Consider the following 24,767-nt stretch of genomic DNA (forward strand, 5'->3'; position numbering starts at 1 on the left):
AAAAAAAAAAGCAGGTGGTCAACATAGTCTGGACCCATCGTGGACCTGACCTAGGCTTAGCTTGGTCATTAGGCCATGATGGCCTGGTCCTAAAGCCACATCTTGTGGCCCATGCCCTAACTTTTAAGGGGCGGGCCGCATAGCCCATTGCCATGCCTAGACACCATCTGAGCGTCCAAGTCTATACCATCTCAAATGATATATAGATGAGAGATTTTTGTACTACCCTGGTTTGAAAGAGGGTTTATGATTTAAATTTAGCTGGTGTATATAAATTCGAATGTATTAATATTATTGTATTACAATAATATTATTAATATAATATCAATAATATCTAATTAACAACATTATTATAAAAATAATAATATAATATATTTATAATACGAGTAATGATTCTATGAGACCCTCCCACTGAAAGAAAGACCTATGTGATTTTTTGTCGAAAAAATACAATTTTTTTTTTTTTCAATAATAATCAACCCTTATAGTTTTGGCCACAAGATTACTCACATATGGTCTTATTACAAACAATAAAAATTCCAAACATAAATAACACATCAATAAAATAAATCTCAACTACTTGATGTCATTCATACATTCTAATATGAAATAAAAAACAAGTAAGTATAAGATAAAGATGCATGAGATTACCTCAACCGGGCTTCTTACACCTCACACCGAGTCACCACATCCAATGCGCGGGATATGCCCCCTAGCTTCAATCTCAAATCGGAAAAGCTGATTTCGACCAAACTATGTAACTACCTTTAATTATTCACAAAACCCTAACTTCCAAAAATAACTTAGGCTTCCCTCTAATTTCTAAAACCCTTAGTTTCTTCTTAGAAGTAGTAGCTAGAGTTGGGGTGTGCCCTTCCTTTGAAACTTTGCGATAGAGAGGGTTAGAAAGAGAAACTCAGAGGAGAGAGAGTGGGGCGTGCCCTTTAAAAAGAGAGAGAGAATTGGAGAGAGAGATTGTTATTATTTTAGATATAGGAAAGAACTCCCCTATTTATAGAGAAAATAAGTTCTAGGGTTTATTTAGGGTTTTCCATAGTTTGCCTCTTTCATAAGATTGAATCTATACCGTTGAACAATGTGACTTGTGGGGTGAGAGATCTAAGCCATCAATTCCATAGATAGGCCATCAACATTATGGAAGGTGCTTGAACCATTATCGCATTTCCTTAAACCATTTTCCCATCAATATATTTAGATAAAATAGATATTATGCATTCCATACAAATAACATGATCAGATCACATATTCCATAAGGATATGTCAAAATTATCAAGTAAGTAACTACTACTAAAAAATTTAAACAATAGAAGGTCAATGTTTACCATCTATTCAAATTGATCATATCCCTTTTAAAGCATACTTATCATATTACAAAATATACCATGGCCGCTATATCATTTCCAAGATTTCACTACATGCCTCAAATCAAAATTACCATAATATTAAAGACCTTGATCACAAAGAAACAAAGAGGAATCCAAAGGGTGGGGCGTGCTACCCCTTTGTGGCACATATGGGCCCCCACCCACATGCCACATGGTAGGCCCATGTGCACTTTAGGCCCCCATGGAATTTTATAAAAAAAAATTTAAAATTAAATATAACGAATTAATATATATTTGAATTTTTACAACTTTGTAAAATCAATAACTATATTCTTATAAGTCCAAAAATCATAATTAAAATATTGAGAGATTAATAAATTTTCAAATAATAAAAATAAAATCATTTCAATAATTAAATGAACACAATTAAATTAATATGATGGAAAAAAGATCCTTACAGTTTTAGGAATTCAATCTATAATAATGGGGTACTCCACCTTCAACTGTGAACCACACTAGCTTTATCGAACGGACCCAGTGTTTCTCATGACCCACAGTCCAAGCAGGGGCTCATTAGCGGGTCACCAAAGTTAGGTCGAAGAATCAAGGGGTCGCAATCCCAGTCTGTGGATTACAGGTCCTCTCCTAATGACGAGTCAAGGTCACCACGACCTGATGCGACTACAGATCTATGGTGCATAGGGGTATCTCTCGCATATCCAAACACTTCACCCAAAGGTGGATATCTGGCTTTCTCGAACGATCTATCAATATGAACGATCTATCAATATGCAGGCCGTGTGATGAAACATGAATGAGGTTTTGGCCCCCGTCTCAGTAGGCCTACCATCACATACAAGGGTCACACAGTCCTTCGGCTCTCTCATCTAAGTATAAGCTCCGACATCATCAAGGGCTAACCCAAAACCCTCCTCGGTTAATTCTTTATGCTTAGGTACTTTGGGTTTTACAACCGACTGGCCTAGATCGATAAGCACAATCTGGTATAAGCAAACATCATTCGCTTAGTATGGTTCTCGAGGGACCACACTCCCACTGAGTTTATGTTTCACTATAATAAAAGTATTTTAATACACATTCATAAAGCCTTTAAAACCCACATAAACACAAAACCCATATTCATGTATGTAGGACCCTAAAGGATCACTATTAAATTTAGCACAGATATCTGGAAAAGTTATCACATGGGTGTGAGATTTGACTTTTCTAGAGATCTGTGTCAAATTTAATGGTGATCTTTTGAGATCCTACACACATAGGTGCAGGAGGGTCTCATAGGATCATTACTCTTAAAATAAACATCATAATAGTATAATGATATCCATGATAGTAATATATTATTATATTTTATAAATACTACTACCGATAATAATAATAATAACAATAATAATAGTAGTAGTAATAATAGTAATAATAATAATAATAATAATAATAATAATAATAATAATAATAATAATAATAATAATAATAATAATAATAATAATAATAAAAATAATAAAAATAATAATAATGATAATGATGATGGTGATTTGTTGAATATTTTGGTAGAATACACACTTTTGGGCCTTAGAACGTGGAGATAGATATCCACGCAGAGATTTATATTCCATCCCCAAATGACATCCAAATTGAGGAAATGCCCGATGTTCATGGAAATAGGTCTCCAGTGGCCTATTTCTGGGTATCCAACCAGGCTCGTAATGACATGAAACTGAAACACTAAGTGGCCAAGATGGATTCCTATTTAATTTGAAGTAGGCCATCTGCATGAATTAATGCATAGGACTTCAGAGAAATGTAATAACTCAATTGAGAGAGAGAGATGGAGGCTTTTGGTCATAGAAAGGATACACATAAATAGAGAAAAATAAGTGCTTTTGGTCATAAAAATGATACATGGAGAGAGAATCGTATAGAGAGAGATGTTTTGGTCATGCAAATGATACACATGGAGAGAGAGAAATCTAGACACAAAGAAGAATAAATATACATTTGCTCGTACAAATTATTATCCCTTCCAAGACAATTGGTTAAGCCAAAAGATAGTCCACTCCCAAAGGAGTATACTGCTCCTTTACTCCCTTGGGTAAACCCCACCTGAGATTAATTTTAGGCCCCCTAATTTTGGGGATAGCACATAGATTAACCTCAATAAATTCTTTTTTGCAATTGCGCCCTCTAAGCACTTGAAAAAAAATATTGTCTTAAGATTTAATAGAAACCATCTAATTTGAAAAAAGATAATATCTTAAGATTTAATAGAAATCATCTAATTTTTAGAGGGGTGAGATCTAAGTATTAAAAAACTCAAATTTTTTTTTTTCTTTTGAGAATAATCATAAAGAGATTCCTAAGCGGTTCCCAATATTAAAAAAATCATCCCAAATAAGTCATATGGGCGAGGGACTAGAAGTATGTGAATATGTAGTAATAATATGAGCAGGTATACTGTGTTCATGGGAGATTATATTGTACTCCTTCAGGTAAAAAGACCAACTTGGGAGAACATCTTACATAATTAAATTTTGGGAACCAACTAAGAATCACTAGATAACTATTTTAAAAATAAAAACATTGGATTTTGAGGTATCTAACACTTTGATCTCACATTTCAAAATAGAGAGTACAATTTGGAAATTTTTATGATTGAGATTAGGCTAGGAGTTGAAGCGGTTACATCAGCAAACTTTGAGACCCTAAACATACTCTTAGATGGATTTTACCCTAGGGAGTAAATTGACAATATGCTTCTATAGGAGCATGAAATCTTTTGGCTAATATAAACATAGTTAACAAATCACTTGCTGCAATTTGGCAATAAAACAATAATAATCAGTTTTAGCAAGGCTTTCTATATAATCCCACCCACATGTAGAGTATATGTGACCCCTAGTCTCAGCCATCACATCTAAGTAGATGGCTAAGATAGTTTGAGTCACAATATCACAACTAGGCTTTTAACCGTTAAATCTTAATCGGATAGTTCAAAGTTTTTTATTTTTTATTTTTATTCTATAAATCATTTTAAAGCAAAAAATGGAGCATGCATAGATGTGACAAGGACGCACATGATAAAAATAATAATAAAATATTTTTAATGATGACCAATTATTAGAATACCACTAAAATTTGCAGGGGAATTTTGGTCTTTTAATTTTACAGATTTTTTTTTTCCTAGGTTCGCCCTAATTTTATGATGGGATGTCCAAAATTTCATCCAAAAATATTTTGTCAAAAAAAATGAAAATAAAACAATATTTGGCTTGACATTGGGGTATGGACAATCGCAGCTGCTCGATTTTAGATAGAATGACTAAAAATTCGGTCCCATATAACCTATATATTGTTGGGGCCACGTAGAAACAGTTCTCCCTAAAAAATGGAGTGACACAGTGGGTCAAAAGTCATGAAGTGTCAATTTGCAATTTTGGGAACATAGATTAAAAACTAGAGCTGACACATGAATCAACAGACTCACCAAAAGCTTTTCACCCCGCAACATACTCATTTGTTTAGCTTTATGGATGGGAAGACAGTCAATTAACCCTAATAGGTGATAAGATGAGAGACAATAGACTTAAGTGGGTCGGTCATGTGAAGTACAAATCCACATAGTATTTGTTAGGAGATGCGAGTTGGTTCCAGTGGAAGGCTAAAAAATATCAAAGAGTAGATTCGAAGTAGTGAGAAAACATATGGGGACTTATAGTTTTATTAAGGATATGACCCTTGTTAGAGCAGAATGGCCGACCGAGATTCATGTAGCTAATCCGAAATAGTTGAAAAACGACACTGATGATGATATATGCTTCATGATATGATGGGTTTAACTGAAGCCCTTTCCTATGACCATGGCCAATTTCGAAGGATAGCATAATGCACAAGAAGTATTATAAAAAAAAACTTGCTAACCACTTGACTACAACAACACTTATACTATGCTCCTGTGGCAAAATATCTATTCCCTCTAATAAGGAAGTCTCCTACTTGAGAGAACTTTTTTTACTGAAACTTTGGAATTTTTTGATCTACTTTAGAATGATCAGGATCACTTTTCTTACAAAAAATAAACAATAAAAAAGACCCCAAGTAACCCAAGTGCCTAAATTATGCAATACTACTAGCCTAGGGGCGTAATATTTTTAGACACTGATCCAAGGTACACATTCGAGTTTTCTCTTTCCTTCAAGTTGGTCATATATATTCAAATATGTTACATCCTAGGGTTTCAAAATTACTACTTATGAGGGATTGGGGTCCTAAAATTACCTATGGAAGCATTTGATCTTTTCAAAATAACTAACCTTGGTTAACAAAGGCTTCCAATGTTCCCATGGTTTTCAAATGAGAATGCTTCACTTCCCATAAAGGATCATCATTATCATCCGACCCTTTCCAACTACTTGAGGTCAGCTACACAAATATTATTATACTGCTATGCTTTATCAACCGTCAAACCTTTAGTTAGACTACAATGTTGGATTAGGATTCATGAGAATGATATAAGAAAAGTTATATTTTGGTTGCCAATCTAACACAACCCTCTTTTTTTTCCGTCTGTGCTTATGCTTAGGACTAACAATAACAAAGTTGCATTGCACCACAAAATAACTCATAATAAAAATAAATGTAATGGAGTGCTTCTATCATGTTCCAACAAGCCATAAGTAAAAATTTGAGAACACACTTTATATTACGCTAAAAAGCCATTCTAATTTTGGAAAAGAATCATCTTTGGACAGACGGATTAAAGTATTTTGGAGCTTTATTTATTTATTAAATGCTCATTTACAAATTTAAAGAATTATTAGCTAGTGTCCCTTAGTGCATATAAAGTTGTCCCTCAAATCGTATTTTTTTATTTTTTATTTCAAAATAACTCTAGATTGGAACTCCAAGTTCAAAACATGGATGTTTCTTTTAACAAATAGAGCGTTAGTTTCCAAAACTCTTTCGTAAACGAACAGGTTGAAAATTTTGAGCCGCTACTTTACTTTAAAAGGCAAGTGAGCTTGTTCATAACTTGAACTTTAAAATTGATGCAGTTTTCTTTTTCTACTCATGAATCAAGGATTTGAAATTTCAAGTTGATTTATTTACAAAAGAAAATGAATACAATAAGACCATTTACTTTCATTACAAAGATATCACAATCATTATTGCCTGTTAGATGTGAAATTAGGTGGTGGAGGATGTGCCATAATTGGATTCGAATTCAAAATAAAATTTTTTGAATGTTATGACACAATCTAATTTGTCGGATTTTACGTTCAATAGTTAAGAATGATTGTGACCTCCTTGCCTCAAAGTAGACAGCTTCAAAGTATATAATCTTTTTACAAAAATATTGGTACTCATTACAAAAAGACCTTGAGTCAGAATTTAAGGGAAGAATAAAGACTCAACTTCTAAACGATGGTAGTACGTTTAAATTCCCCTATTCTAAAGTCGATGTGGTTTGGTAAAAGTGTACGTTCAAATAATGTCGAGAAATGTGGCTTCAACACTTGAAATCTTTATAATAGCCTTAAAATATATTTTTTCTCTAATTATTAAATTTAAAGCTTAAAAAATATTATGGATCAAGAAGGAAAACTTGAAAATGAAAATGCATTACAAAATGCACTATTTGCAAAACTTGAAATTTATTTATTTTCTTATGCCAATGCATCTTAACATCGAGATGATATTTGAGTATAAAAACAACTTCTTGCAGTGAAATTTTTGAGGTGTACTCTAAACTTTTTCCGGTTCTAAAAGATGCTAGTAAAAATTCCTCTATTCTTCCAAATTTGAGACAAAAAAAATCCAGAGAAAGCTTTTTATGTTCTCCCTATGTTATAGAAGTTCCATGTTCCCCCTTATCCAACCGTCCATTTTTGAATGGAGGGTTAAGATTGCCCTAATCATAATGTCATATCTCTACACTATTTTATTTTTAATTTTTTTCTATTAAATTTTTTGATACAAAAATTTGGACGTCTATTCCTCTTGATGCAGTTTTCTTTTTCTACTCATGAATCAAGGATTTGAAATTTCAAGTTGATTTATTTACAAAAGAAAATGAATACAATAAGACCATTTATTTTCATTACAAAGATATCACAATCATTATTGCCTGTTAGATGTGAAATTAGGTGGTGGAGGATGTGCCATAATTGGATTCGAATTCAAAATAAAATTTTTTGAATGTTATGACACAATCTAATTTGTCGGATTTTACGTTCAATAGTTAAGAATGATTGTGACCTCCTTGCCTCAAAGTAGACAGCTTCAAAGTATATAATCTTTTTACAAAAATATTGGTACTCATTACAAAAAGACCTTGCGTCAGAATTTAAGGGAAGAATAAAGACTCAACTTCTAAACGATGGTAGTACGTTTAAATTCCCCTATTCTAAAGTCGATGTGGTTTGGTAAAAGTGTACGTTCAAATAATGTCGAGAAATGTGGCTTCAACACTTGAAATCTTTATAATAGCCTTAAAATATATTTTTTCTCTAATTATTAAATTTAAAGCTTAAAAAATATTATGGATCAAGAAGGAAAACTTGAAAATGAAAATGCATTACAAAATGCACTATTTGCAAAACTTGAAATTTATTTATTTTCTTATGCCAATGCATCTTAACATCGAGATGATATTTGAGTATAAAAACAACTTCTTGCAGTGAAATTTTTGAGGTGTACTCTAAACTTTTTCCGGTTCTAAAAGATGCTAGTAAAAATTCCTCTATTCTTCCAAATTTGAGACCAAAAAAATCCAGAGAAAGCTTTTTATGTTCTCCCTATGTTATAGAAGTTCCATGTTCCCCCTTATCCAACCGTCCATTTTTGAATGGAGGGTTAAGATTGCCCTAATCATAATGTCATATCTCTACACTATTTTATTTTTAATTTTTTTCTATTAAATTTTTTGATACAAAAATTTGGACGTCTATTCCTCTATTAAACTTGCATTAATGAAAAATATAAAAAAAATATTTTTAATAACATAAAATGACTAAAATACCTTTGAAAGTTTCAAAGGACATTTTGGTTATTTGTTTATCAAAAAATTATTGTACATATTATATAGGTGTGTCTCAATGAGAAGATTTTACTTATCAAATTTCATATTAAAAAAATTTATATTAAAAAAATAAAAAATAAAATACTTTGAAATGTCGGATATAAGATCAAATGATAAGCGATTTTCTCGATAAAAAATAGACAGTTGGAGGGTAGGAAAAACATTGAACTTCAATGATGTAGAGGGAACATATAAATCTTTACCAAAAATCCGCGCCTGATGCAACGGTATATTGGATATTTTCAGAAGAAATGGAGACATTTACAACTCTTTAAGTGTTTCACGAACACTTCTCCCAGGTTTTGCACGTTACTCTGAAACTCTCCATTTTTTTCTCTCTCTTAAGGCATCGCTGCAGGTATTTTCTCGCATTTTTGCTCATTTTTTTGGATTTTATGTTTCATTTTCATTATAAATTTCCAGGATAATGAAGCTTTAGAGATCCGTTATCTCTGAAATTAGGGTTTCTTTGTGAAAGTTCAAATATTTCAAACCTTCAAGGATCCATTTCCTCTGAAACTACGGTTTCTTTGTGAAAGTTCAATGATTTTGAAGCTTCAAAGATTCAGTTCCTCTGAAATCAGGGCTTCTTATATCTTGCCCTATCTGAAATCCATTTCCCAAAGGGCCCTAACATCCTATCAGAAACCATATTTTTCTTGTAATTATAGCAAGGCAAATGCTGCATTTGCGGAATCCCTAGTTTCAGAGCCATCAGAAGTACATGATGAAACCCGAAGTATGAGTAGGAAAGATATTGAAATCCTAGTTCTGAAACAGTATAGTAATGGAAAATTTCATAACCTTGTAGAGAATGTAGTTTCTTGCCGTAGGGTTTTGCTCGCTGCATGTGAGAATTTGGATTCAAGGGTTAATGGAGAAAATCGAAGGGATTGTTTATTTAGTTCAGTAGGGGTTTGGGTAAGGGATATTTCTGAACAAATTAAGGCACACAGGTTTGATGTCGATGCTTACTGTGTTGAAATTTTGCCTCTTAGAAAGAAGGGAGAGAAATTGATTCTTCCCAGTTTGAAATTAAAGGTGGTAATTGAGGCTTTAAGGATGGTTTTGGAGGTGATTTATGAGAATAGGTTTTCTACTTTTGCTTATGGTGGTCGTGTTGGTATGGGTCGACATACTTGCCTTAGATACCTGAAAAACAATGTAAAAGACCCTAATTGGTGGTTTTCTGTTGCATTTAAGAGAGACAAAATAAATGTCAATAAATTGGTTTCTATCATGGAAGAAAAGATGGAAGATGATTCATTTATGGAAATTTTGAAGGGATTGTTTGCACTTGGGGTTATTTCTATTGAGTTTGGGGGTTGTTACATGGGTAGAGGATTCCCTCAAGAAAGTGGCATTAGTTCAATTCTTGTTAATGTGTATTTTAATGGTTTTGATAATGAAATTCAGGAAATTCGAACAAGAATAGCTCATATGAACCCAGAGATTGAAACCAAAGGAATCCCTAATGTTTTTTATAAGCCTGTTAAAGTCTTTGCGCTAAGGTATTTGGATGAGATATTGGTTATTAGTTCAGAGACTAAGATTTTCACCATGGATTTGAAGAAGCAAGTTGTGGAATTTTTAGAAGGTGTTTTGGAGATGAAAGTGGATAAAGCAAAGACTGCAATTCACAGTGCAGTCTCAGAGAAACTTGGATTCATTGGAATGGAAATTCAGGCAGTTCCACCATCTGTTTTGAGACCTCCCATGTCTGAGAAAGCAATTAGGGCTCGAAAGAAATACATAAAGCAGCGCCAAGCTCGTGCTTTAGAAGCGAGAAATGCATATGAGACTAGACTCAAGAAATTGGGTCTGAAAATTTTCAGTCATGTGTTTATGAAGTTCAAGAAGATGGGTGGTTTCAACTGTGAGGCGCATATAGCACCTCAGATAAGAGAGATTTTTGAAATTTGGTCTCATGATGTGATAGAAGAATTTTTTAAATCCTCTTATGAGCGTTGGACCTGGTACCGTAGACTTGCTGGTGGTGAATTTCTCTCTCTTCAATCAGTGAGAGATCAGTTGCCACAGGAGCTTGTGGAATCTTATGACCAATTTCACGAGCAAGTCGATAAATATCTGAACCCGTACAAAATTAACAATAATATAGAGGAAGAGAGAGAATGTGAAGAGGAAGAGGCTAGATACTCAGAAAGAACAGTAAGAGATTTAACAGAATTGTACGTGAAGGTAGATGCTCCTACTGAGTTGATAAGAAAAGCTGTGAAATTGGCTGGGTTTACGAATTCTATGGGGCGCCCAAAACCGATAAAGTTACTTATTCCTCTTGATGATGCCGATATTATAAAGTGGTATGCTGGTATAGGAAGGAGATGGCTTCAATTCTATTGTTGTTCCCATAACTTTAAAACTGTAAAAACCATCGTTAACTACCATTTGAGGTTCTCATGTATTCTTACATTGGCAGAAAAACATGAATCCACGAAACGTGAAGCAATTAACCATTACAGTAAGGATCTAAAGGTTTTGAATATGGATGGCATTGAAGAACTGATTTTCCCCCTCGAAAATGATATAAAAATGATGGGGGATAAAAATCTGTCTGACCCAAAACCAGTAGATGGGCTTTTATCCATGGCTTTGGTTAGGCTGGCTTCTGATGAGCCTTCTGGTTGTTGTGCTGCTCATTTCTGTGATAGATTGGACACCATTGCTTATCGAGTTCGCCTTTTGCAAAGTCGCTTAAATGTTAACCCCCTTGACGAAGAGAAGTGGGTTCCTGGAATGGGGTTCATTCATGAAAGTTTGGACCGAAAGTACCTCTCCCTTTGTTCGAAACATATAAGCGACTTATACTTGGGTTCAATCACCTTACAAGATATCGATTGCACATCATGTTTTATTCCGCAATGAAATGTGACATGTTCCTAGCCTTCTCTTTGCTCAGTAATACTTGGGAACAATTGATATGAAGATTTTGCTACCATCTCTGACTCTTGGTTGCTGAGGCAACCATTGGTGAAATGGTGGGCTCAGCAGTGGATGACAAGGTAGGATGAAAATATAGCTGAAATAAATTAGGTTTTTTTATCCACAACGTCAAAATAAATTAGTTACAACAATAACCTAAAAAAAAAAAGAAGAAAAAACTGAGCATATTTACTTGTAAGAATCCTGCATAGAAATCTGGACACTAGAGATATTGTTCTTTAAAAACTGTCGTATCATGCAATTTCCTCGTATTTTCAACTTTCAAGAAAACAACTGTATGCCCTTGTCAACAGAAAACATGAATTTGGTCTCTTATGCATGGAGGATTGAAGAGTACTCTAGCCCTTTGGTGGCATATGTAGAATCTTATTTTCATTGTGTGATGCAGGAACCATTTGCTGGAGGTAACTTGCAAATACTCGTGTTCCCATATTCCCCATTTTCAAGGTAAAATACCACCTCCTGTCACTATACAAAGAACTATTGGTTTTATTGCGCTGGTATAAAAATTAGCCTCTTTTCATCAGTTCTAATGAGTTTTCCTCAATGTTTGTGATATATAGATACCCGTTAATGGTGAAATCCTGAGTGCAAGATCTTTACTTTTGGATCTTAGAAAGGACCATACAATTGACATCAGGTTTGCAACTTTCTAATTAATCTTATACTTAATTTTATAAAGTACTGTAGCAGATTTTAAATTTAAGGTAGTGTCATCCGTAGCTGTATCCATTTCTTGTCACATAGGGATTCGATTTGAAGATCTATGTTCCTACTTTTAGGGAGTCAATCCCTTTTTTTCTTATATCTTGGGTTTAAACTAAGGTTTGGAAAACCTGCGATCTAGATCGGATTGCTCGATCCGGATTGGGAAACGGTGGTAACCAAACCAATTCTGAGTTCGAACCGGTAATTGGTCCAGTTCTGGATTGCGGGGCGCAACTTTTTTTACTTTTTATTGTACCTTGGGTGAATCGGTCTGATCGTTGATCCTAAATCATTAGGGTGGATCGTTTGCCCACTGATTTGTGTCGGATCACTAGATCCAATCCGGACTGGCAATGTTTTAAATACCGAATCATTAGGGTGAATCGTTTGCCTACTGATTTGTGTCGGATCGCTAGATCAGCGATCCTGATTGGGTCTAAATTGGTCCAAATCGGTGATCTAGAAAATATCAAGGGTGTGTTTGAAACATACTCAGTAGTTTCTTTGGAAAAATCACTGCTGCTGATCTTCTTGGAATCTAGGAGGAAAGTGAAAATTGGTGGCTTGAAATATGGGAACCCTGCTTGATAAACTGTAGTGTTGTATTTTCACTTGTTTGGTATTTGGAAAGCTGGAAACTGTCTATCTTAACCGTTCATTATGTATTTTATTGATTTGATATGCAAAAATGCATATTTTAAATATGGACTTGTTTACAATGAGACTGTTTGCTTTTGATATAAGGAGGTCACAATCATTATTGAAATTTCTCAAATGTTGTGACACAACTTTCATCTATTGAAATCCAATGGCTAAAAGGGATTGTGACCTTCTTGTACAAAAAATAAATGGTCTCATAGCATACAATCCCTTTAAATAATACTTACTTGCTACAACCCATCTAATGCAGTTCTTATATATAATAGACGGTTGAGATTGAAATTTGTTGTTATATCTATGTAATTTGAGAGTAGAAGACAACCAAATATTTCAGAAATTTGAACTCAACAACATTCCATTATTTTCTTACCGACAGTGTTCCAAAAATGCCCAGAACCTAGGCAACCTAGGTTCAAAAGGGGGCAAGAGATGTCCATTAATCTTGTTTTAGGTCCAGATTTTGTATAAAAAACACATATTCATGCATTTTTTATTACTCAAACAAAATAAAACACTAAAAATACCCCACCTGATTGGTAGTTTTGCACCTAGGCAGGCTCAGTCCCTTGATCGCCCGCCTAGGCGAGGTACTAGGCCCAAGGACAGCCCATCTAGTTGGGCCGCGCAGGCCTGGGTGGTGTGGCCAAGCCTGCCTAGCCCACCTAGGCGCTGGGCAGACCACTTTTTGAATTGATGCTTACTTGTATCCAAAAGCTTCAAATCCCCATTATAATGATGAAAATGAATATAAATCTCTTAGCTTTGAAATAGGACATGACACTGTTTAATAAACAATCAATAATCACATTATGCCATACAATGTTGGATTTAGACATTAAATAAGATGAGGAGCCAAAACACAAAAAACTAAAAATGATTATTGGAAAAAGAAAAACACTTAAAAATCACTTAACGAATCCATATAAATCAGGTGAGGAGACTAAAGCCTCTTTGAATTTAGCTGACACATAAAATGGGCTCTACCATATGAGTATGAGATACAGAGGGAGAAAGTGGGAGGCATGGAGAGAAGAGTATACCTGGTCTAGAGTTGAAGGTAACTTCCTCAAATCCTCTCCTACAGCTTGTAGAGCTCAAATAAACAAGGAAGAGAGAGTTTGGGGCGTTGGTTTTTGAGAGATGGTTATGTGGTAGTTTAGAGCGAGAGACAGAGAAATGAGAGAGGTTTGAGATAGAGAAGGTGAGAGTTTGGTTAGTAGTGAAGGCGCAGGGCTTGGCTTTGGTTAGGAAAAGTGATGGGATGAGAGATGAGAGAGGTTAATGCTAGTTAGTCTGATAAGTGTTATGAGTAGAGAGAGAGAGATAGGAGGGGTTTGAGCTAGAGTCGCATAAGAGAGGAGTTCTGCTGTAAATTTTTGGCACCTGATGTAGCGAGCGTTAGGTCTTATAACCCCTCGTGAGCTTTCCTAGAAAATTGCAACGCAGGGGTCCCCATGCACTGCACCTTTACTAAAGGGAACAATAAAATGGGGGAAAAGTGAGTTCTGACTTTCCCCATTTTTACTGTTTCCAAACTAGGGAAAGCTATATTATAGGGGAAAGTCGGATACTTTCCCAGGTCTTCATTGTTATCAAACGCACCCTAAGAAATAAATGAAATAAATTAAAAATTAAAATAGGGTTTTATGGGGTGGGGATTTAGATGGAACCTAAGAAAATATTAGATAAGCTTAAAAAAAAAATAAATAAAAAGATATATAAAGGGGGTTTTAGGTGGGAAGTGAGTAGGACCCATACCATCCTAGAACCGGTTTAGTCCCTATCGATTCCCATCTGGATTGAAAATGGCCGGGTTTTAACACATTACAGACTGGTGTCAAGGATGGCTAGTTCACCTGGCCGATCCGGCTTTCAAAACACTGGTTTAAACCATGTCGTCCACATTTTTTGTTTGTGTAGTTCAGCTATAGGATTCAAACTTGGGCCATAGTGTTACAATTGTCAGCACCTTAAGCCCATGTCATGTGGTAGAATGAATTTGAGTATGACCCCGTAGATTTCAAATCAAAACAATTCCAGATATTCCTCATAGCAAGTGGCCTTGGCCTCTCACCAGATGGTGAGGATGCATGTGTATCTTTTTAAAGCTCCTTGTTTTGGTCGTCCTCAGAAGTTCTAATTCCAAAAAGGCCCTTATCCTTGCAAGAAGAGTGTGCGGTTTGGCCACCCTATTTTCCAGCGCCATGACCTTTCCTAGTGTCAGAGAAGAATTTAGTCAATTTACTAATATTCTTGTGATTGCCCATTGTTTGGAGAAACCAAAATCCAATTCAAAGGCCCATATTGGCAACAGCAGTGTCCTCATGGGAGATCGGAAGAAGAAACTTTTAGAGAGGATCCTGAAATTGAGAGAATCGTCATGGCGCAATCATGGAAGGGGCAAAATGGGAGTCGATATCTTTGAATAATCATTCTATTTTGAGCAAAGAGGAAATGTGAGGCAGCTGGAGAAAATGTATCTGATTCTATGGAGAGGACAGGATAATACATCTAAGAGAGTAAAGAGAGGAAACAGAATTATGGGAAACCATTGGATATTGGGGATTTAGATTGGAAGAGGAGGACAAGAGGATGATAGACTTTCCAACCAACACAAACCAGGATCCCTTAATCTTAAAGGAAGATACAACCATACTATCGGAATTTTGGAATTTGGAGTTGGGAAATTCATTGAGAAGAAGTTGAACTTTCTCGCCCATAAATGATTGCTAATGGTCAAATCTTATCAGTTTTTGTAACTATGAGACATTTGCTTAGGTGGTAATATTTCTAATGCCCTTTATTACATTATTAGATAGAAGTAGGTTGTTGTTAGGTAACCCGAGTATGATGTACTCTGTGTTTGTGTGATGTTGTTCTTTGAGTTGCGTTTTGATATGACTATAAAAAGCAAACAGTTGTTTGTTCATTATGCCTCCATGTAAACTTATTATGTGGTTTAATTGTCTTGGTTAGGTGGGGTGATTTGGTTAAAGTAAAACGCTCTAAAAGGACAAGGTGTAGGCCCAAAAAGGACATGGATGAAAGTAGTGAGAAGAAATATAGTGACTTATGGTTTGATTGAGGGTGTGGCCCTGGATAGAGTGGAATGGTGGAACATGATTTGTAGTTGACGCCAAATGTTTGGGATATGGATCGGATGATGACGATGACATTGATGATGATGATGATGATATGCTGATGATATCGTTTCATTATCTTCTTTGTAGTTCTAACTCTCCATAGAATTTTTGTTCTTTGATTCACAAATATCCCACCTAAGAACAAGAACAACTATCAGTGAGTTTAGGTTGGAATATTTTCCTGTATGGTTGAACTTTATTAACCTTGTCTCTATTTTCATTTTCTAAAACTTAACATAAAATAAAAAATGAAGTACAATTTGTTGTTAGTTACATCATGAATTATCACTCTCACGATGCAATATCTTTTTCCTCTTTTTCATGGAGAGAACAACTAAGTACAGGGGAGAAGAGGGGATGAATTATACTCATCCTTGGCATCATGCTTGATGATTGCAACTCTTTCATTGGTTACATGGTAGCAATGGACTAGTGGAGCATGAATTCTTTTCTGATTGTGATGCTCCTAGTATTTACTAGTTATTATTATTAGTCATCCTGAATAGTTCTAGTGAAAAAATTTGGCCATTCCTTTAATTAGTGTTAGTTTGGCTTCGTTAGAACCAATGTTTTAAAATCCGGCAATTTCGATCCGAAAGGGAATCGGTTGGGACCGAACCAGTTCTAGGATGGTATGGGTCCAAGGCCTTGTTCCCCCTAAAACCACCTTGATATATTTTTTTATTTTTCATTTTTAAGCTTATCTAATGTTTTCTTAGGTCCCCTCTAAATCTCCACCCCATAAATTGTTATTTTAATTTTTATTCTATTTTAATTTATTTTTTGATATTTTTTGGATCACCGATTTGAACTGATCTAGACTCGTTCTGGATCGCCGATTCAGCGATCTGACATGGATCTGTGGGTGAATGATTCACCGCACAGATATTGGTTTTGAACCACTGGTTAGAACTTACAGTTTTAGGGCAATGAAGTACTCTTGATTTATGAGACAGAAATTTAAAACATGCAATAGAGTCAAACTTAATGATGATGTATAGAGGAACAATCCAAGTTTCTACAAAAATGATGTTAATGCCCCTTTTCTTCTCATAATGGTTTCATGTCTCCTTTGTGTATTGATTTCTTCTATTAAGGTCAAAGAGGCAAATGTTTTGAAAAGGTTTTTTTGTAGATTGTTATGCTTAGCCACATCAGATTTCCCAAGACAATTTAGTTTTTTAAGCTGATTCAATTGCTTTTCGTTACAAGAAGGGAAAATATAGCTTTTTAAGTGGTCAATTTTCGTGATATAAGTAAAGGACACCGCACTATGCTTTTATTTAGGACAATACCTCCCATTAGGGTGCTTATCAGCAGAGATCTGAGTCTGGCCTGTCTTCTAGACTAAGCATGTTGGTTAAGATCAAGTCCAGCTAGGTTGACCCAGCTTCGATATAATAACATAGTAATATATTATACATCATATAACATTATTATTGTATTAATAACTATAAGTATCATATGATATATTGTATAATATCAATATAATATAATTACAATATTATTGATATTATTATAATATAATAAATCCCAACCTGGGTTCCAGTCCAGATTTCCTGTGCCCTGCCCCGGGTAGGTCACGGGCATGGACACGGACATGGTTAGCTAGGTTTGAACCCTCCAGGGTCTGGGTCCAGGTCCTGGTCCCCCATTTGTATTTTCCTATTTAGTTGGGTGTGACACAACCTAGAGCGCCTTTTACATTCCTACCTCCCATTACTAATATATGTGGTAAAGCAAGATGGCAAGAAACTTTAATAAACGAGGTCATGAGAACTAGATTTGTAGAAAACAGTTATGATAAAGCGGTTTCTCGTTGATTTTGGTGAATGGACATATCTGCTGAGCTGCTGTCAAATGGTGCTTGCCCAGTTTTACCACTATTATTAATTGGCCTGTAAGCCTTGATGTAAAACTTTTGTTGACTATGTTAATTTTCATTGACCATATTTCACTTAAGTGTCCTCTTCAAAAGTGTTGATGTTGAAATAGAGATGTTTGCCTTTGACTTCTTGTGAAATACTGAATAACAAAATTCTAACAAAGCCATATATGACTTCTCTTTTTCTCTTCGTTTGCTTTCTAGATGAAGGAGTCCTTAGTGGCCAAAAAGCACTAAGTTCTTCCAAAGTCATTATCTTTTTTTCTTTTGAACATTAGCTGTTTGTTAGTAGTGGGTTGGCAATTTTGAAATTATTAATAGTTTTCAAAAGGGTAATACATTGGTAGGAGTAGAATCCAAAACTGGTAGCTGAGTCACAAGGTGGTGCTACCACCTTGAGCTCAACCCCATTCCAATAGTTTCCTTTCTAGATGAAGTGGAACTGCCTTCCTTGCCAAAAGTTTTAAGAAGTTCTTCCAAGGTTTGCAAGACAGTGATTTTACACTTGAAAATGGTTCTCAAAATTGTCTGCTTGTTGAGAAGTTGGTAGAGAAGCAGGTAATGAACCAAATGCCACTTTCACACCTTCTGTCTTGTTTCTAGAAATTTGTGGAAATTTACATTGGTCGTTGTTAACTAACTAACGGCACGTGTGTTGCACAATGCTTTGAAAATTTAGAAGAAAATAGATATGAAGTAATTAGCATACTATTTTTAACAGTTTTAATTTGTCTTTGAAACATTTAGAGGGAATCTTATAGTGTTTTTTTTGTTCTTGTAGCATTTATTTTCTTATGACATAGGTACCTATTTTGTTGAGAATAGTTTTAGCGGGACTTCATGTGATGGTAAAAGGCTCGAGTGTGCAAAAGTGCGGGTTTGAGTCCTGATAGCGGCTACTTTGTACATAAAAAACCAAAGGTTAGGACCGTTTTCCATCTCACCCCTCCCAGGACCCTGTGTACATGGGAGTAACACCCGGTTATGGTCCTTTTTAATAGTTTTAGTGGGAGTTCCTATGTTTATTTTGATAATCTTGGAGCCTATTCAATGTCTTTATTTTATTTTTTTTGTTTTCTAGACAAGCTATTTTCTATATCTAGATTGTTTTCAGTAAGAGATATAGATTTGGATTACAAATGACTGATTTTTTAAAGAAGAGAAACTTCAGGAAAATAGGAGGAAAAAGGACTTAACAGTCACCTTGTTATTTGTTCATCATCGGCAATATACTCACTGGTCAAGCTTTGCCATGGTAGAAATTATCTCATGCAATAAAGCATCGGTGGTTTGTTTGTGATCACAGTCAGACATCTCTCTCTAGGGCTACCAATTGGACCACCGTGCTTCCAAGCCTGGCCTGGGTTTTGAGCCTTGCTTGGCCGGCCTTGTGGTCCCTGCTTGCCTGGTGTTGTAGGCTGGCTACAAATGCTCGTGCCAGGCTCAGGTGAAGCTTGGCTGGGCCTGAACCTGGCCTTTGGCAGTCCTATCAATGTAGGGCTGCCAATCGGCCCATGCTGGCCCTCAGTTTTCTATGATGGACTCGGTCTCGACCCATCTTGTTGGCAGCCTTATAAGTAGGGTACCAGTCGCCCCAGCGTGGATGCAGCGTGCTGGCCTGTTGACAGCCGTACTCTCTCTCTCTCGCTCAAGGAAGAAATGCCTTTAATAAAAAAACCAAGGAATAAATAATTAACATTGTATGCAAGCAAGCAATTACCATTTCAAGTACTCCTTTTATGATTTGCATCATATGAAATTTTTTTATTATATAAGGTTAGCAATCTTAAAATATAGAATTAAAGGTGCATCTAAAAAATCCATCAGAAGATTGTTTTAATGTTAGAAAACTCCCTAATTGATTGTTTCGAGATGTATGAATATAAAAAATATATATTTTAAATCAGAAAAGTAGTGCATCTTGAAACGCATTATCTAGACCTTCCATTTTTAAGATTTTCATATGTTTATAGGTCTACTTTATTCTAACTATTTTTTGAGTTTAAAATTTAAAAAGTAGAGATGAAAATAGATTTTTAGACAATCCTAATAATTTTTATATCAAAATTACATGTTATGATAAAATTTGGAGGTGCGCTTTAATTGGATTATTTAAGGTTGTAACTTTATACAAACCGCACCCAAAATTCTTTTATAGGCTTTATAATGCCGCAACTCAAATCTCAACAGAAAATGCAGTCATGGTGCCATCAAACCTGCATATCAATCATATTGACCTTGATTAGTATGGACATGATATCTCTCGAAGAAAAAATTATTATGGACATGAGATTGTCAAGCTCTAAAAGTGATGTCTTGTAATATGTTTTTTAAGGGCAATGATTTCATGCAACTGTTGTATGGACGCAACAACCTTAAAAAACCATCTCGATTTCATGCAACCGTTGTATAGATGCAACAACTTTAAAAAACCATCTTATGGCCAGTCGTTTGATCCAAAATTTGAAATATACACTCTTTTCATTCTAATGAACAATCACAAAAAAAGAAAAAATTAAAAACATAATTTAGAAAGAATTTTTTTTAGCCTAATTAACATAGGCCGTTCATTTTGTTGACATGCTTACATCTAGGTCTTAGAAGGATTTTTTCATTTCCAATTTTTTTGGATGGTTTTATTATCATTAGATGAACAATTTTAAAAAAGAAAAAAATGATTTTGAGTTTATGAAGGCTAAGATTTTGAAATTCACAAAATGAATGGTCTAGATTCGTTTTTGGAGGGGATTCATTTTAAACATATCTGGCGGTTGAAATTGAACTTTTTTTTTAGGGGGAGGGGGGGGGGCTTCGTTTTTGGAGGGGATTCATTTTAAACATATCTGGCGGTTGAAATTGAACTTTTTTTTTAGGGGGAGGGGGGGGGGGGGCAGAGAGTGTGTGTACAAAATTTGAGGTCATACAAATATCACAAACATGGTTTTCTAGAAGTGTCGTTGCATTATATTATGATACCACCGTTGCATTGGATCGTTGCTCGTTTTTTAAACTATTCATTTCAAGTGTTCAGATGTTGGATTTACATTAATTTTGGAGCTATAAATTCCATAAGGATGAAAATATACTTTTTGAGGCTACCAGAAGTTTTATAATTATCATAAGGATGCGTTTTCTATAAGGCCCGGGGCTTATGAAAAAAACGTAACCTTCATCTCAAACCCTCATCTAGAAAATATACTTTGGGCGTAGAAACTCCTATGATGGCTCGAAACTCTATTTTACCACTTATAATTAAATTTGTAATTCAAAAAATATTATAGATCTTCCAGATGGGAATACCTAAAAGGTGCGGTTTGTATTTAGCCTAGGCTCTAAACAATCAAATTAGAGCTATCTTAGTGTCAAAAAATATGGTTTTAATATTGGAAATCTTTGTGATAGCTTTAAAATATATTTTTATATTTATTTATAAAGTTTAAATCTTCAAAAATAGTGTAGATTGATAGATCTATGAAAACTTGAAAATCTTGAAAATTGACAGTCTAAAAATGTGTTACAAAATATACTATTTTCGAAACTTTAAATTCATTTTTTTCTGATGTCCATATTTCTTGATGTTTGGATGTTTGAAGATATTTGAGCATCAAAAGAACTTCTTTTGGTGAAAATTTTGAGGAAGGCTCAAATTTGATTGTTTGGAGCCCTGGCTCTATATAAATTTTTCCCATACTTGAAGGAAAAAGTTTGTATAAGGTTGCAACTGTAGAATTAAAGATGTGCCTCTAAAATCTATCGGAAAAGGATGTTTTAATATTGAAAAACCCTTTAATTGTTCATCTCGACATCGAGATGTATGAATATGGAAAAAAAAAAAAAAGAAAGAGAGTTTGAGTCCCAAAAATAGTGCATCTTGCAACACATTATCTAGATCGTCCATTTTTAAGATTTTCATATGTTTATAGATCTATTTGATTTTAACCACTTTGAAGTTTAAAATTTTATAATTAGATATGAAAATAGATTTTTAGTTACACCCAAATTACATGTTATGATAAAACTTAGAAGTGCGCTTTAATTGGATTGTTTAAGGTTGCATAGAAACCATACCCATAATTAAAAATGGACAATCATAATAATGTGTTGTACACTATTTTTAAGGCTTGGAATTTGGATTTTTTCTCAAGACCATAATGGTTGATGTTGAAATTATCAATTCGAATGCTTTTTGTTTCTGAACTGCAATTTTCGACTTGTTTTAAAGTGAGGCTCTTACCTAAGGCATTAACCTTTCCTTATCTAAAAAGAAAAAGATTTTTGGCTCAAAACTATCTTTTTTTTTTTTTTTTTGTAGCTTCACCAAATTTTGTAAATCCGCTGTCCTCGTTCTACGAAAATCACACCCTTTTAATCATTGCATGCTGAAGAGATTCCAAATGGATAAGTTATGGGCTTTTTAATTCAAAGCTTACTTTAATGGATAAAGATTGAGTGAATCTCGATCATTATCAATTGTGAGCTTTTCTTTTGCTTTTAGAAGCAAATTTGGAAGATGATAATTAGGTTAGACGCATACTAGTTTTATAATAGTTATCACGGTCGGCTAGGGAACATGTGAGAGGTATACTCCGGTTAAATTGATCCGACCATTGGTGGAACTCGTTGGATTTTATTTTTGAGAAAAAAAAGAAAAAAAAAACATAATATTAAAATGGCCCGTCTAATCGGTCAATACAATCAAATATCAGTTTTGATTAATTTTTTACCAAATTCAGTTTTCTAATCGGTCAATACAATCAAATATCAGTTTTGATTAATTTTTTACCAAATTCAAAGACCGACTTGTTGGATTTCATTTTTAGAAAAAAAGAAGCAATAAGCATAATATTAAAACTAGCCAGTCTAATCGGTCAAAACAATCAAATATCAGTTTTGACTAATTTTTTATCAAATTCAGTTTTTGTTTTGAATAAGACCGACCAAAGTATTGGTTGGCGGTGGTCCGACCTCACTAGGCATTTCTTTATAACTATGATTTGGCTTTTGGCTTTATAAACAAAATTAGGAGATAATAACTTGATTATCCATGTTGTTTCCAACCATTTAATTGCATTAGATAACCTTGAACTTCAAGCCACGATCATAGCCTAGTTATTGCAAAGGTAGAGGAGTGATTAGGTAATGAAGTGATTGCTTGTATATTGATTATAGTGGATATCAATTTGGATAGTGATACATGTGAATTGATTATATTGCTATCAAATTGGATGTTGATATGTGCGGATTTCTTCCTTGGAGCTTAGTGGTGTGGGACTCTTGGTCCCTCTAACCTACCCCATGGACTAAAAAAAAGAAATGAAAAGAAAAGAAAAGAAAAAGAAAAAGAAAAATAAAGCCAAAATTTATTGACAATACATTTCCAATTGATCTCTCTGTATTAAATTAGATAAACCATGAGATTTTGTGCTCCTGTAGGAGCATATTGTATATTCTCTTTCTCTCTTAAAATCGTAGGAGCCTCTCTACAATGCACATTTTGGAGATGCAACCTCCTCAACTTGGTTCCCAACTTAAAAAAAGAAAATTGTAAAATTTTAAATGAATAAAATCCTAAGATTGAAGAGAGACGGTCTGATTTTTGGGTCGGTACAAGGTCCACAAGCTGTGGGCGATTAAAAGGTGCACAAACGCCTTTTTATGGTTCAGATTGAACCAACCTCTCCTCTAAGGGCGAAAAATGATTTTTGGTGTTTATTTTAAATTTTTATTTAAGCAATATGAATTTGAAATTTGTGCTTTAGTTTTAGAGATCAAAATAAATTTAGGGGTATTTTAGTTAATTTTTTAATTAAATGGTTTATGTACAACCACGAAAATAAACCTGAAAACACAATCTGAGCCTTTTTTTTTCCCCTTAAAATTATGTGCAAGGTCGTGCTTTGATTTTTTTTATTTTTTCCATTTTGCCTCTTGGTCTAATGTTAGCGACCGATTTTTTTTTTATTTTTACTTTTTGTTTTCTAGAATGTAGGGTTGGACCGGTTTTTATTTTATTTTTACTTTTTCTTTTCTCGAATGTAGGGTTGTATCCTAGTATTTAGGTCACTTTTAGACCGGTTTGAGGTTATCCTTTGACCGGAAGCATTGGGGCTTCAGGCCACATCGATAACGATTTGAGGTCCTGGACCTCAGAATTTTGCTAATACAACGGTTTTAAGCCTCAAGGAGAGTGGTCTGAGGTCAAGGACCTTCGGCTGCTAATTCTGTGGCTTTAGGAAACTTAGAGAGTGGTCTTAGGTCGACGACCTTGGACCATTGGTTCTGTGCCTATTTCCTAGCGGTCTGATGTCCATGACATCAAACTTCTCATTTTAGGGTCATCTGATATTTCAGCCATCGGATTGGCGTTGAAGTGTTCCAAACATAGGACAGAACCTTATGTTTGCGAAAAAACTAAAATGGGACCGGTAGGTAAAATGGAATAAATAAAAAAACCAATGGAGGACCAACCTTGTGTGAAATTTTCAGGAAAAAAGCCTCATGCTGTAATTGCATGTTTGTTTTTGTGCCGGTATGTAAATTACTCTTTTTATTTAAAGTACTTTTTATTTTTAGCGTAGTTTTTTATATTTACAAAAATGAATCCACACTGTAAACATAAGAGAAATGTATTATTTAAGTAATCAATAAAAAATAAAATGTTGAAATTGGTTTTTGGCCATTAGAGATGGCCTTGTGAAATCTGAACCATTGGGAGGGTGCCCCTTGAAATTGGTATTTGGCCATTGGTCATGGCCTTGTGAAATCTCGACCATTGGCCATTGGAATGGCCTTATGAAATCTGAACCTGCACCCTTCTAATCGTCGATCTGATGTGGACAAGATATTTTTCTTGATTTTTTTGGGGATGGCCGATCTAAGTTTTTAGAACTCAGATCTGTTTTTTCTTTTTTCAGTATTTAAGATATACTAATTGGGCGATGATTCTCATGTCGACCTGATGTGGACAAGAT

At 34.6% G+C, this 24,767-nt stretch overlaps 1 protein-coding gene across 11 annotated transcripts in view; it reads left to right on the plus strand.

Annotated features, from left to right (window-relative positions):
• The first annotated feature begins 8,662 nt into the window (after positions 1 to 8,662).
• The window catches only part of LOC18435600 (uncharacterized), a 38,043-nt gene continuing 21,938 nt past the window's right edge, over positions 8,663 to 24,767 (plus strand). For 4 of the 11 annotated variants that reach the window (XR_016045385.1, XR_016045383.1, XR_016045382.1 and 1 more), the window contains exons 1-3: positions 8,663 to 11,459; positions 11,789 to 11,847; positions 11,964 to 12,040. The gene's annotated coding sequence lies outside the window, so the exon portion shown is untranslated. Of the gene's footprint in view, positions 11,460 to 11,788; positions 11,848 to 11,963; positions 12,041 to 15,744; positions 16,086 to 18,577; positions 20,319 to 24,767 lie in introns of those variants that run through there. The other 7 variants (XM_088852982.1, XM_088852984.1, XM_088852983.1 and 4 more) reach the window with 5 other exon arrangements.

Source organism: Amborella trichopoda, chromosome 12 (genome assembly GCF_054954075.1).
Source record: "Amborella trichopoda isolate Santa Cruz 75 chromosome 12, AtrichopodaSantaCruz75HAP2 v2.0, whole genome shotgun sequence".
NCBI classification, from domain to species: domain Eukaryota; kingdom Viridiplantae; phylum Streptophyta; class Magnoliopsida; order Amborellales; family Amborellaceae; genus Amborella; species Amborella trichopoda.